At 28.9% G+C, this 15566-nt stretch overlaps 1 protein-coding gene across 1 annotated transcript in view; it reads right to left on the bottom strand.

Annotated features, from left to right (window-relative positions):
- The window catches only part of LOC111040606 (myocyte-specific enhancer factor 2-like), an 81936-nt gene extending 73264 nt beyond the window's left edge, over positions 1–8672 (bottom strand). Inside the window, exon 1 of the mRNA XM_022324549.1 lies at positions 8563–8672. The gene's annotated coding sequence lies outside the window, so the exon portion shown is untranslated. The remainder of the gene's footprint in view (positions 1–8562) is intronic.
- Positions 8673–15566: the final 6894 nt, after the last annotated feature.

Below are 15566 nucleotides of genomic sequence, written 5' to 3'. Positions count from 1 at the left end.
AAAATGGCGTATTTTATTTTACTTTCGTCTAGTATCAGATTTCATTAGTAAAAATAATATTTTATAGTGTACCTTTAACATAGATAATAAATCAATAAATATATTTAACTGAAAATGTTGTTTAAATTATCTTAAAAGGATATTTATTGAAAAAAATATTATTACATGCGATATTATGCTGGGTGATTTGCCTGGCATTCTCATCTCCCCTCCTTCCAAGAGCCTTTTATCAATTAATAATACAAATTATTAGCAGGTACACTCGCATACACTTTAAAACCATATTATCAAATGTTTTAATTTTTATACCATTTAGAATTATTCTATAATGATACTAACTTATTTTTTTCTAGCACAAGATTTGACGGCATGATAAAAGAGAGGGTATACAGAAAAATAGTTTCAAAGAAGTTTTTTTTAATTTAAATGGTGAGTAGATAACGTGGACTGTGAACATTTTAAATGAGATATAACAAAAATGAATGTCTGTTAATGTTTTAGAGCAGAGGTCTCCAACATGATTAAAGATATTATCTTCAATCGTGGTCTCCAGCCTACGGCTTACCCGGTTAATTTAAGTTTTTAGAATATTTTAGTTTTTATTGTTTTTAATATATTAATTACTAAAAAAAATTCTTACATATCTTCAATTTCATTACCTCTCTATTCCTACTAAAAAAATGTAGCCCATGATCCGAAAACGTATAGCAGATTTGGCCGGCCATAAAAAAAAGATTGGAAACCCCTGTGTTAGAGTCAAATCTATAAGTAAGAGGGTTTGGATGTTTATGGATGTTTTTATGAAATTGTTCAAAGTAATTGGTAGCGACTATGCAGATTATAAACATTTGAATGATGAAGTCGTGGTGTAGCGTGTGGTTTCTAACGCACCAGCAGAGACCAGAGCGCGTTAGCTGTGAACTGACAGTTTTATAATTTGTTAGTCCTATCATTATAAGAAAATAACAGAAAAATATGGAATTTTAGTAATTAGACTCAAAATATTTTATCAATTATTTTTTCTGGCATAAAATCTTTTTTTTCAATGATAACAATTCAGTGTAGTGTACGATATAGTATACATACCCATAATGGCTTTATCCGATATCGATCACTATTCAGCTTAGTTATTTGTATTTACAAACATAAAATAAATTATTCTACATAACTATTCTATTCTACTTTAATACTTAAAGTTGAGTTTTGTTTTTTTTTGGCAAGTTAAAATTTAGTATCAAATGTGCCTAATATTATCTACATTTGAATTGATGTTTATAAGAATAATGTTTTAATATATATACATAAACATTAGAGGTTTTTTTAAAAGAAAACACTAGTATAATTCAACAATTTTTGAAACTATAAATACTTTGTATTAAAATTCTTTAAAATTGTCAATGTTAAATTATGTCTGTATAGGTTTTTTATTAAGTCTTTGCTGTATCTATTGGTAAACTGTAACTAGTAACATCGGGGCCCCTTGTTGCGTGCTTCTGTATCACTTCATCTCTTCCACCCAACGACCTTACAAATAGTTCCGGTATTATTTAAGCAAATTATTCTCTTTCTTCTCGTGTTAATAGTTAAAAAATAAAAACTTAGTAAAATCTCGAGAAGTAAAATCGGAATGATGTATATGACAGTACTTAACAAAAATAAATAATAAACACAATATTGTAAAAGAAATAAATATTTTTAATACATTATAGTAAATCATTAGTATTTTATACAAAATTTACTTCTGTAGGGAGTCTGTTTATATTTAATACATTTTTAATATATTGTGAATCATTATTGACTACTAAATGATATCATCTTATTGTATGATATACCTATGCAATCGAAGATAAATATCAAGTTTTAACTACATTTTTTTCCGAGACCATTATTTATTTTAGAAGGATTTTGAGTGTTCTAAAGGTTTCTCAAGCAAACCTGCCACGCATCAATATATAGTAAATAGATATGACACTAACTTTTATTGGTATTTATAGTAAGACATTATATACCTATTTTATTTTATTTTAATCGCCTCAAAAGTCTTGATGGGCTTTTCGCAAGGTTCAAACAAGATCAGCTGTTTTTAAGTGGATGCCAGCTTAATATTTGTTTTTCAGCTCAGACAAATGCGCAACATGGTTAGAACACTTTCACCTAAAATTTTTTATGATTTTTTAGTAGTTTTAGAGTAAAATCACCTATTACAAAAATAATATATAATAATATTTCCGAGGGTCTAACATATCGGTTTTATTATTTATTATTATTTGACTTTGTATTTAACTTTCTAAATACAATTTTTTTTTTTTGATTTAAATGATGTTTTAATTGTTTTGAGACAATATTTAGACCAATCGATAAGCGTCATATTCTCAAAAAATTATTCTCTATCGTTTTTGTCATGAGTAATTGTATCCTAAAATAACTCAAAAACAAAAAATATACCACAAGGGCTAAAGTGAGAAAACAAACAGTGCGATGATATCCATATCCTCTTAATTGATTATTATTCTTACTCGGACTGCTTAAATCGAAAATATCAGTCAGCCTATGGAGGGCAAGACGAATAGATTATAACTTATAACTGTAGGGCTGAGGACTTCTAGTTGTTCAGATTTGTCTAGAAAAGTCGCCCAATAACTGATTGGTCCAAAAATATGTTTCATATAATAGCATTAGGAAGCTATATCCAACATTGTATTTTGCATATTTTATCATAACTCCATATAAATGCGTATTAGAGTATATTAGAAAAAATAAGAAATATTTTATTATTTTGTAATTTTTTGATACATATTGAAGATATTGTCGAATGAGTTTGGACGACAAATAAAAACACATTTAGAAAAACATCTGTTTACAAATAATAATTTCACTAGATTGTATTGCGAAATTAAACCAGATCAATGACAGAACCGCCGATAACACCGGGGTTAGGAAATAAACTGTAATTGTCTGTCGTGATACCATATAGAAGATGATGAAGAAAGAAATTAGTTTTTAATACATTTTAATAAAAAAAAAATTTAATTAGCATCTTTAAAATAACACTTTTTTATACACATAATTTATCATATTTTTATTTCCATTTTCCAATAATAAACATCGTACCAATACATTTTTTGAGAATACTTGTCTTAAAGTATGCATATTTCTTATTGTAGAATAACAACAAGTGAATGAGAGCATACATATTTTGAGATAATTAAGCACTAGAAGTCCTCAGTCCTAGTTAAAATATGTAAGTTCATAACTGAAATAATTGCTAACTATAGGGAAATGTTATATAGCCACGTGCAAACTAATTTAGTTCAACCGAAATAAACGGGTTATAAAAGTTCCACACAAGACTACAAGAGAGTAATATCTAAACTATTTTTGTAATATTTTATATTATTATATAATATAAGAGATATAGGTATTGTTATAGTTATAACTTATTACTTATTATTAAAATAATTGTAACTATATAATATACAGTTTTTGTTTCTTGTTTTATGTCCTAACATAAGTGCAACAAACAGGAGAGGTGCAAGTATTTTGCACATTAAATGATTAAACATTTTTAAAACTTTTATCTTTTAAGTAGGTTAATTTACGTACCTAGTTATATAAAGTGTATGAAATTATAAAGGTCATATACAAAAAAAATGATTTTATTATTTACTGCATTATTATTATTTGTACCTGATACCTATCGTCTTTAATATATTTGTTTTTATTCGTTACCTTTATTCAGAATTAGTGTGATACCTCTGTTACAGATTGAGAAAGAATTACATTTTTAGATCTTTAAATAAAGATTTGTTTTAAAAACATTTCTTTATATAAATAATGAATTAATAATATTGATCAATTTTAAAGTGTATAAGTAAGTTTATTCTGCGTTCAAACTGAAAAATAATAGTTGAAAACGGAATTTTCTTTGAACTCGAGGCAAGCATATCAACACTGAACTGTATTTAGGTTATATATAGTTGAAATAATAAACAGTACTTACATTTTTTTTTTTGTTTTTTTTTTTTGTAGTTTAAGTGTACTACAAATACATATGTTTAAGTAATGTATACAAATTAACTTAAGTTATATTACAAATACGTTTGAAAATTAAACAAAAATATGAATTGGCCTCGGGATAATATATGTAATGCTAACGGTCCACGAGTGACGGATACTTTTAAGGCGGAGTCACTGGTTATGATATTAAGTCTCGCAAAAAATCAGTATACGCCGGCCGGCTGTATGCAATTTGCATACAAGAGAAGACCGGATCAACCGGTTCGATTGCGTGCACGGGGGGGCCCTCAAGCGCATTTATACACCCCGAAGCACACATCTATCCCCAGCACCTATTGGTTAGTATAGGTGCAAAAAAGATAATATCGCAGTCCGGACAAATTCTTGCTGTATCCGTGTCAAGTAACCTGAGGTGTCTAAAATAACATGATTAATTAGTCAAAGTTCCCGAGCAAAATAATTCAAACCTTTTAACATGAGATTTTAATTTATTATTATTAAGTACCTTAGTACTCAGATTCTTAACACGAAAAATAATGCTATTGACTGTGGTATCCATTAAAGGGTTTAAATGTTTAATACGTTAAATTTAAAGATTACATGATATAATATTACTATACTATGATGGTCGAAATGAAACACACAGGGCGTTTTTAAATTTTAAACATTTGTCTCTAAAAGTACTGACGTTTTTGAAAATAAATTTTTTCAATTGTCTTACTTTTTTAATGAAAAAATACATTTTTTCATGGCTTTATGTTTAATTGATAGTTCCAAAATTATTTTTTAAATAAACTCATATATAGGTACCGTTAAATACTACAAATATTATAATTTGAAGTTTTTAAAAAAATTGTAAATGTTATATTACGCAGTTCATTATAAATGCAGTCATCATATATGCAGTATAATAACAAGAAATATGCATATAGAAAAAAAAAGATAAATTTCATTAATCACTACAATCATTAATCGTAATATATTATAAAAACATTATTATTAATTTAAATATAATATAAAATATTTTTTTATTTTTACTTATCTGATATAAAAATAAATAATCGGCACGTTTAACTTCATTCTGCGATAAAGGATTTTGATTCAGTAGGTATGAATGGAATGAATGGATTCATATTTCTGAGTTGTTAACTGATTTTGAAAATAAACAGCTATGTTAAAGACTATACATTTTATATCGTACCACGAGCAAATAAAAAAATTGTAATTGGTATTTAAATTTATAAATTCGTATAATTTAGGTACTTAGTTACTGAATCACTGAACCTGAAAGCCTCAACTAAAATTAGTATATTTTGATTAAAAACATTCAGTTGTTTTTTAAGACTAGAACTTAAGAGGTTCGATTATTTTTTATAAGTCACTATATAGAAGTATTTATATTTACGTTAAAAACATTCTACAATGATACATTTACCTATCTCTAGACAAAAATAAGAAAAGATTATTATTCTACCATGGCAAACAGTAGTGTAGTGCGATATCGCCAAAATAATTATGTATAATGAGTGACGATGCGAAGGGGTAAGGAGAAAGGGGACTTTAGCCCCCCCCCCCCATGGGCCGTTATTATGTATGTACACTATTTAGTATTTTAAGACTTTAGTAGATATATTAACCAAATATTGGCGGGTCACGTGTGTTACATAAGCAAACAATAATTATTGTACAAACGTATACAAACACAATAAAAAAATTATAATATTTTATCACTTAACTTAACTTAGATGTTACATTATCATATCTCAAGTTAATCATTTTTTTCAACGCAAAGATAGCAATATTTTTAGAAAAAGATGATAGCATTTTGCTACTTTAGGTCTTATAATATACACAGGCTTGGATCACATACAATGTATTGTACATCGTTTTAGCACACAAGTATCTCTAACATGTTGACTCTTGGCAAAATATGTCCGAAAATAGACTCAATAGCCAATAGGTAAACTTTGGCTCTTATAATTGAAAAAAGAAGACATTAATACCTTTTCTCAAAATTCTCCAAGGGAGATGCAACTGTCAGAGTGCAACAAGTAGACCTATCGTCAAGGTCTATTGACCTACACTAATTTTGAATTCATATGTGTATGAAAATACGTTGGGTATGAACTCAATCAAAATAATATTTAGGTAATTACCTATATAAATATATTTAGGCCTTCACCAGCCATTCCTAATTATTAAAAAATCCTGGTTAAGCATCTGTGTTTCTCAAATAAATTGTATTGGTTCTAAATTAAGTTTATTTTATACATCGAGTATCGATATTCGTATCAACCATATATTTTAGAAATTACAACAATTAATCGAATTATTAGATACTATATTGCATTATTACCTTATAATATATTATTTAATTAATAATTATAACAATTTTAACTTGGTGGTTTGGGATGCTTAACTAAAATGTGTAAATTGTCAAAATCATAAACAAATAACTTTTTCCGAGTCCAAGTGGGCATAGAATAAGTTTGAAACATTTTAATATAGGTACTACAAATATTTTTGATTATTACTCAAAACAATATCATTATCAGTTATCATTTACCAGTATGCATCCATGTTCGTTAATTAATAGTGACATATTTACGTACCTAGTACCTACTACCTACAGTCAAATACGTAAATAGTGAATTTAATATTTATCCAGATTTCGAGTTCACTAGCCAAAGAAAACTATTTACTATATGGGTATAAAATATATTTATTTATAAATTCCATACTCTCTCTAAATATGTATATAATATATACACTCAATGAGTATGTGTATTCAATTACTATACACGAACATAACGTAATAATAATATACTATACAATATATTAAAGGAAATCACAATTTTGAAACACAATAATATTAAACTATAACTTGTAATAATAGAAGTATATTTTGATATTTGATATATTTTAAAGGACTAAAAGAGAACGAAATGTTAGTTACCAAAATAATACAATATTTTGAAAATTGAGAAATTGTCTTTTCCAAGTATTAACTAGACTGAATTTCTAATCGATTGATGGGCTACATGAAACCTAACGAGCACTCATCCTGGACCATTTTAACCTATATATATAGCGATCACAAAAAAATTCACAAATGTTAAATAAATACATTCATTGTTGGTTATTTCACTCGAAATCTAAAAAATAATTCAATGGAAAATTACTATCAACTATAAGACGGCAGTTATGACCAAAATTGGTATCAGAATATTTTTGAAAATAATAATTATCATTTATTATAATTTATTTTGTATCTAAATTATCTAATAGTGCTTAAAAGGGATACCTACTAAATACTAAATATTTCTGTGTAACAACTAGTTTCTGTACACTGTAAGTGCATTTTTTAGATTATGTATAACTTAAGCTTTTTTTGTTCTCATTGAACTTCAAAATATGGCATACTATGGATAATGAACTGTGTGTTAATAATAACTATTGTTTAATTTTCATTTAAATTCAAATTACCTTAAATATTATAATTAGGTAGATAGGTCGTAGGTATGTACCATAGTATAGATATTTATATATTGTAACAAAAATAAGAAATAAACTATGGACCAATTACGCATTTATACTTTAATAAAAATTAAAAACGTAGGTAATTTTATCACAATAAAAATAAATCTAATATCGCAGTTTGTTTAGATGCAAAGATGTATTTCTTATAAAAAAAAAAACTATTGTATTAACAATTTAGACACAATTTTGAAACGAAATTTTAATATAAAATAATATGAATCAACTCACTTATGTTCAACCAGTATTATCTGTATAATTGTATCGAATTTATAAAGGTTCTAATTAAATCACATTATTTTTTAAATATTGAAATAAAATAATAATGTAGGTACTACCTATTATCAAAATAATATGTATACTGTATGGTGTAGTATAATGTATAATTAATGGATGCGATGCCTAGTGGCTAGTTTATAAAATACAAAAAATGTTCAGTTTATCAATATTATGCTGACGATCTAGTCTACACAATCCGTCATCCGATGTATATAATATACGCAACAGGTGTGCATAATATTATCATTCAAATAATAATTGTATGCTCAGTTGCAAGTTGTACAAACGAAATTGTATACTAAATAATTATATTATTATTATAATTTATGATTGATAACAAAGTCGTTTTTGAAAAATAATCAAATCTTTTCCGTAGGTAACTAGAACATTGGGCGTTTGGGAACTATAATGGTTTATAGTTATATACGACTATACAGATTTTAGTCGAAACGATAATAATGTTTCAAAATAACATTATAATGGGAGAGCCCGTCCAATAACATTACGCGAACATGAATATTAAAACTACGACAGATCGTATTTTAATGAAACAGACCAATTGTAAATGGGAGAAAAAAAAAGTAAACTGATAAGACTAATCGTGTTGTAAAAATGTTATGTGCTCGCTGTTCACAGCTCTTATCAGTCCGGGCGATTACGACCCACAAACAACTTACAATAATAATGAAAAAAACAATTTTTTTTTAAAAATCAGTGTATGCGACTTACTCAGTTTAGTTACTACTGTAGTTCTGATGGTGTTTTTTTCGTGTCATTCGTATAACTGTAATAACGGAAATTCGTACTGACAACGCAACGAGTGACCAACGAACGGCGATGAGAGAACTACGTGGATTTCAACGTCGCGTATCCCGCGCTCGTTCGAGATGATCAACAGTTGTTTTGGTCGGCGGAAGCGTCTTGTTATCACACTATTGTAAGCAACATCACCGGTACTCTGTAGCTTGACAAAATTCTTTTTTATCCGGACGCGACACGGCGGACGTTTAACGATAGGGCACTAGGCCAATGGGCCCCTGGAAACGGACAAAATTTATTCGGAAAAGGGTGGGAAAGTATAAACTGAGATTTTTTCTGGAAATATTTTTACGGGTGTGTGGCCGTTCGTTAGCGCGCGTGCGTGTGTCTGTTTTTAAACATGCACGGGCGAGACACGGCGTACGCACACGGTGCGCGCTCAAACAAGTAACAACACAACTGGTTACGACGTGAGTGATGTCACTATGACATCATGTCCGTGTAAACGCTTAACCTTAACCACTCTGCGCGAGCCGGTGACCTTGAACGGACGTATTAAAACCACCGGCGGACCGCCGCTCCGGCATCCCGCCTATCGGCTAAGATAAAACGGAAAAAAATAACACTTGTTTGTTATTTTATTTTACCCCCTCTACCAGCGGGACGAGTTTTAGTGGTCCGTCCGTCGACTCGGTAGCAGCTCGCTCGCATAATAATAATATTATATTGTTTATATATATATAATATATAAGTACGTACCTCTCACGTAGGTATGTTATTAATAATAATAATAAATCCGATAGGCGCTAGGCACTAATCCCCCTCGTCGCATCGCCGACAGGTCCGAGTCTGAGATTTCCTGCCTTGATTATTATTATTACTATTATATTCTTGTTTACAACGGTCTTTAGACTCCAGTGAGTGCCCGACCGGTCACCACCACCAATATGGCTATTGATGATTTAAATTATTATTATTTCGATCACCCTTCGTTGTAATCAGCAGCAATGAATCCGTCGGGTCCCACGACTGTTTTCTTTACCTATCTATACTTCTATCTACAGCCAGCCGTAGAAAATGGTCTATAGATTTCTGTAAAGGTCTGTGCGTCGGGCGTCCGTTTAATCATACGCCTCCGTCCCGTGAAAGAGACTATTATCTATGGCACAAAATCATTAATCTGTTATCAACACTTACTTGATGTTACGAACGGTTTCTCAACTGATAACGGTTTATCATGCAGCCCCTCTACCATAGAACAATTTACGAGATTTGTACGGGAGCATTTTCGCCGAGTATTACCTGATAAAAAAGATTAAGTGAGTACTAAACGTCTAAACCCTTCTATCCGACATCTGCGTCCTACTGGATATGGCCTACTGATACAATGCGTAAATACATAACTAGACAACGGAGCTTGTCCTGGACAAAAATTATTATCGCTTCTGCAATAGGAGTTTTTGGTGGAGTGTACGTTTGGAAGCCGTTTTTTGAATCGTTGGATACCGAACGTCCCAAGACAATTAAGGTTTGTCGTTTTCGTAACGCTGTCCTTTAGCCACCTCCGTATATGGGCATGTGGTTATTTCATAAAAACAGAAATTTCCCTTACATGAAATATTAAATATAGGTACCGATAAATCACTCTCTCACGTTGTAAAAATATGACTATTTGGTTTATCGATTCAGTGGTCACAATATGTTTTATCTTTTCCCTTTCCACTAATTTTTTAGAAATGTCTATAGTGTGTATTCAATTGCCCATTGTCTAATTGTTTGTTTTTATGCATTTTTTTTTCAGGAAGAATGAATAAGAACGCCAAAACTGTACAACCTGGTGGTTTACTCACTGGTAATTTCAACAAAATTCTAGCATTTGTTGGTTTTGGTTGGTTTGCATCAATGGTGATAGTTAGATACGTGATAAAACCATATAGAATAGATGCGAAGATGAAAGAAAATGAAATGCTTATGAATTTCCTTTATGATGAACAAAACAAACAAGCAAATAAAGAAAGCAATTCGGAATTTGATGAATGAAAAATATTAATGTTATCAATGCTTCATCTTTTTTGGTATATTATACTCATGTTTTGATATATTGTTGGATAGTTAATACATTTAGTTGAATAAATTTGTTTATAAATATACATTATATATTATAACTATTTAGAATTAAATGGTATATAATAAACGGTTTTTTAAATAAAATATTGATTTCATATTGATAATATTTGTGATGAAAAACTTAAGTTTGCATTATTCATGATATAAATAATTTTGCGTGTTATTTACTTATATTGAGCATTATTTAATACTATTTTTCAATAGATGAATTGATGATATTCATAAAATCAATAAACTTTACTAAAATGTCTACAGTGTAGATTTCACATCATTTATATTATATAGTATTAATATTAGAATATGGATTTCATATTTATCAATTGATAAATATTTTTATTAAACTTACCTTGATCATAGAATATTTGATATCATTTATTTAGGAAAAAATGTTTTCTTATATTTTATATTCTTTTTAGCTCCCTGCTGTTGATTTACAATAGGCATAAAATTAAATAAAGCTTCAACATTTTAAATGTAAGCTAAATTATGTTCACATTGAAAAATTCTACACTCATAGTATTTACCGATTTATTTTTAAAACAATATGAAATGTTCAATTTTGAACAATGTCAGAAATTTTTTTTTAGTAGTAATCTTTATATAGCTTAATGTTTTGAAAGGTAAACATTTTATTGTTGGTTTATAATAAATATATAATTATTATAATCATGTTCTTGAATTGGTGTTCAAATAATACCATATAGGACAAACGGAGATCAGCTATTTGTGCAATTGTCCTACTTGGTCATTTCAATCATTCACAGATTGATGATCAATAATTATTATTAATTACTTGCTCATGAATTATATGTTATGTTAAAAATTGTGTTTCAAAGGATAAATAATGTTGAATCTGGGGTTAAATCATTGTGGCAATAATTATTAGTCAATTAATTTATAAATAATGGTAATCTATTGACCATCACTGTAGATAAAACAATCAGAATGGAGCTCTGATACATTTATGATCCACTCATATTGTAATATATTTCATACAGATTTCCAATACTTTTGGGAATACTTCTGCTAGTCCTTAGGAAAATAGGGAACTTAAAAATTCATGTTCCTGGTGTCGCACTGAATCTAAAACTGCTTACAAGATTTATACCTACTGTATATTTTATAATATTTAAGTATTTGATTTTAGAATATTTATGGTAACATACTAACATATTTAAATGAATGTGGATAATGGCTGATAATTGAAGAATTACGTTATGGCACATTTTTCCAAGTATACATTTATTGTATATATTGTAATGTTGGTACATTTTTTTTTCTTTATTTTATTAGCTTCTAGCATAAACTATTATAGCTCTTATGAGTACATTAAAAAAATAGGGATAGATCATCTGATCCTAAGTAATAATATAATATTCGCTGCCACTAGTTCCCGAATGGGTGACTTCAGGGCTGTCCCTAGGGCAGTTCGGGCGGGGTCCAACCCCCGGGCATGCTGTCATCGCTGTTGGACTGGCCCCTACCTAAATAGGTATCGGGCAGTAAATTAGTGAATAATCATTATTATTATGATTCGAAGTAGTTGCTAAAATATAAAAAGCACTCGTTCATAGAAAAAGACACCAATTTAACTATACCTGATGGGTATCTATAGAAATAAATTGCTGACCAACTAAATTATAACGATATTATTGACACATTTGCCAATTTAAAAATTAAAAAGGTATTTAATAATACATTTTTATAATATTGTTCCACTATATTTATCTTCTTATTTTACCAATATAATTACCTACATTAAGTTTAAGTAAATTATGTGTTGGTCTTGTGTTATTATTTTATTAATTTATTCATATTGTTGCATGTACAGAATAGGTAGTATATTTTCTAGTCTATTTGGGCCCTTGCCCCATTATAAGGGGGCACTTGACGATAATGGCATTTAAGGCTCCATAATTTTACTCTGTTCCGGGCTTCGCTTATCATCAGGACGACCCTGGGTGACCACCCGGGTTGTTAGTGGTAATTGGTAAATCCCTTCCACACATATAATACACGTGTTCCAAACCAACATTACCCCCCTCCCACACAGTTAAAAACCTACAAAAAAACCACCCAATCGCTTATGTTGATGTGGGTTAGCTAATATAAAAAAAAAATATGTATTATATTACAAAATATTTAATTTAAATTATTTTTACATTTTGAATTTATGTAATTAGTAGCGCCATCTACACAATTATATCTGAAATTCGTTCGGCTTGCTTATATTCTGACCAGTGCGATGATGAATGTATTGGTTTACCATCGATTATAAATACTATAATATTACTAAATAATAAATGTAGGTAGTCACTAGGTACTATGATACTTGAATAAACGATACGAAAATAGGTGGCAGGGTAAACTGGTTTTTGAACCGGGGAAAAAAAAGGTACCTACTAAAGTATTTATAATCTAGGGTTTTACTTTCTCAATGATGAATGATATGGAAAAACATAACTTACATAACTGGCCAATAGTATAACATATAAATGGTGGTAATCGAGGTAAAATTCTTTGATGTTGCACAATCGTCTCGCACGGACTGAATTTCGAGTTAAATTTATTTCTACCCGCTTCATACTATCCAATTCCAAATATCTTTCTCGAAGAACCGATTTTTCGTTATTAAACATAATAATTCTTATTCTTCCAAGTTCCAACAATAAACTTAGGCTCAACGCTCAACTAGACCAATATTTTTGGGAGTACACAAATTGTAAAAAATTCACAGACCCCTACCCTCAAGGCCTCAACACTGTATATAACACTGTATATATATGTATATATAAATTATATATATAATATATATAAACAATAATCTCAAAAAGTCAAATGTGAATGTATACTCGTAGATTATATTTTGATTTCATGAGTGAAACAGTAACATAATATTAAGAAAAGAAAATTTCACAACTTTTTAACATGACTTTTCTGCCAGTAAATTGTACTTATTTAAATGACTGTTAGTTTAGACTTCAGAATCAAGTATCCACCTCTCTTCTCACAGTAATAGGTACCCAAATCAATAATTCCATTACAATTATTTTTATTCAGTTAAGTCCAGAAACTGGAAGACAGATCATTAATGGTTAATTTCTCGTTAAGTGTATTTTTATTTATTTTTTTAATAATATAATATGTATTATAGCTATAGGCATAAGGCATGGACGCCATGGACGTAAATAGGGGGGGCCAAGGGACTTAAAAGGGCTTAGCCCACTCTGAGCCATATAACTATAAAAGTAATCTTTATTATAATAAATTATTTTATTTATGAGCTAAAATATATGCTTTAAACAATAAACATACTTCCAGACTTGAGGAATTTATTGGTACATCTTTTACTTCAATCAGCCAAATCATTAACAACAGATTGCATTCAAGAATTATATTATATTAATTATATTATTTAATTTAATATTAATTAATTATATTATTCATAAAGAAGAAGATTATAGGTTAAGATGTTTTTAACCTTAAATGCTTAAAACACTAAAAAATGCATGCAAATAAGCCCAATAATTAATAAATATCAAAATTTGCCTTTAAAAATCAAATATGACATACTAAAATGTTGTTGTTAAATTAAAATATGTACTTAGTCTAAATGAATACAAATATTTTTTTCAACAAAAATACAAATATGCAAAAATATGAACTTGCACTTGCAATATGTTATGTAATGTATTTTTTTTAGATATAATTTTTACTCCACATAATACCTATGTACTTGACATAATAGCATTAAAACATCTGTTGAAAATACGTCCTCCCCAAACTCAAAACAACTTTGTGTAGTCGAGCAGCATTGGAACATAGTGAGAATAAAGCGCTATTTAAAACTAAAATAATTCTGTAACACTGTAGTCTAGCCGTGACCCATCAATCACCATACTCTAAGTAATTAACGATTTTATAGTGTTAAAACCACGGTAGATTACTATAATCTAGGACAGGGGTGTTATTCGTTCAATATGTTGAGCAAGACACGCAAAACTGTAAATATATTGGCAATATTGGAAAATAGGAAGTTTATGAACAAGTGGACAGAACTATATTGTTATGTATTTCCTGAAAGGGTTTGAGCCATTCCAGTCTGTTTAATTTGCAATTCAACCGTCGCTATTATTCAAAGTGCAAATTTAAAACGGCATTATTATTTTTATACTGCTGTTTTTAAAATATGAAGATTTGAAAAAGATTTTTTCACTAGACCACATTGATTTATTATTTTAATTAGGACTCCAATAGAAATTACTTGCCTACCCCTGATTTAGGATCATATTCATTTAGCATATGATCTAAGACTATAATAGAGTACTACAGTCTATCGCGGTTAAAACACTATATCCGATATCGGCAATTCGGCATCACCATTGAATCGCGATTATCAGTCTTAAAAATCATTAATAAACATAAAATAGGTAGGTAGTGAAGAAAAGGTTTTTAAAAACTATACTTTTTAATTTTTCATATTATTTTCTCGTTTGCGTTAGTTGTAAAATCAACAATGCCTACTTGGCTTCTTATGGGCTTATCAGGGTCGGACTGGGTACCAAGGGCCTCACCGGCAATTTACTTATAAAGGGCCTCAACAATAGTGATAAATAATAATTCGCTTAAAAAAGATGATTGATTATTTTCACTAAAAATTATCATAAATTAATAAACTTTATAATTTACAAAATCGTTAAAAATGTTATTTATTAATTTAAGGTAAGGAGGAAAATGTAGAAGATTTTATAGAAGAGTATACCTATAGAATCAAACGCTTTGTGTTAATTGTTAAGACATAATATAAACAAATAATGAAATAAAAATAATATTTTATTTCATTTTAA

Source organism: Myzus persicae, unplaced genomic scaffold (genome assembly GCF_001856785.1).
Source record: "Myzus persicae strain clone G006 unplaced genomic scaffold, MPER_G0061.0, whole genome shotgun sequence".
Taxonomy (NCBI): domain Eukaryota; kingdom Metazoa; phylum Arthropoda; class Insecta; order Hemiptera; family Aphididae; genus Myzus; species Myzus persicae.
The sequence above is the reverse complement of the archived record's forward strand: the minus strand, read 5'-3'. Positions and strand labels throughout refer to the sequence as shown.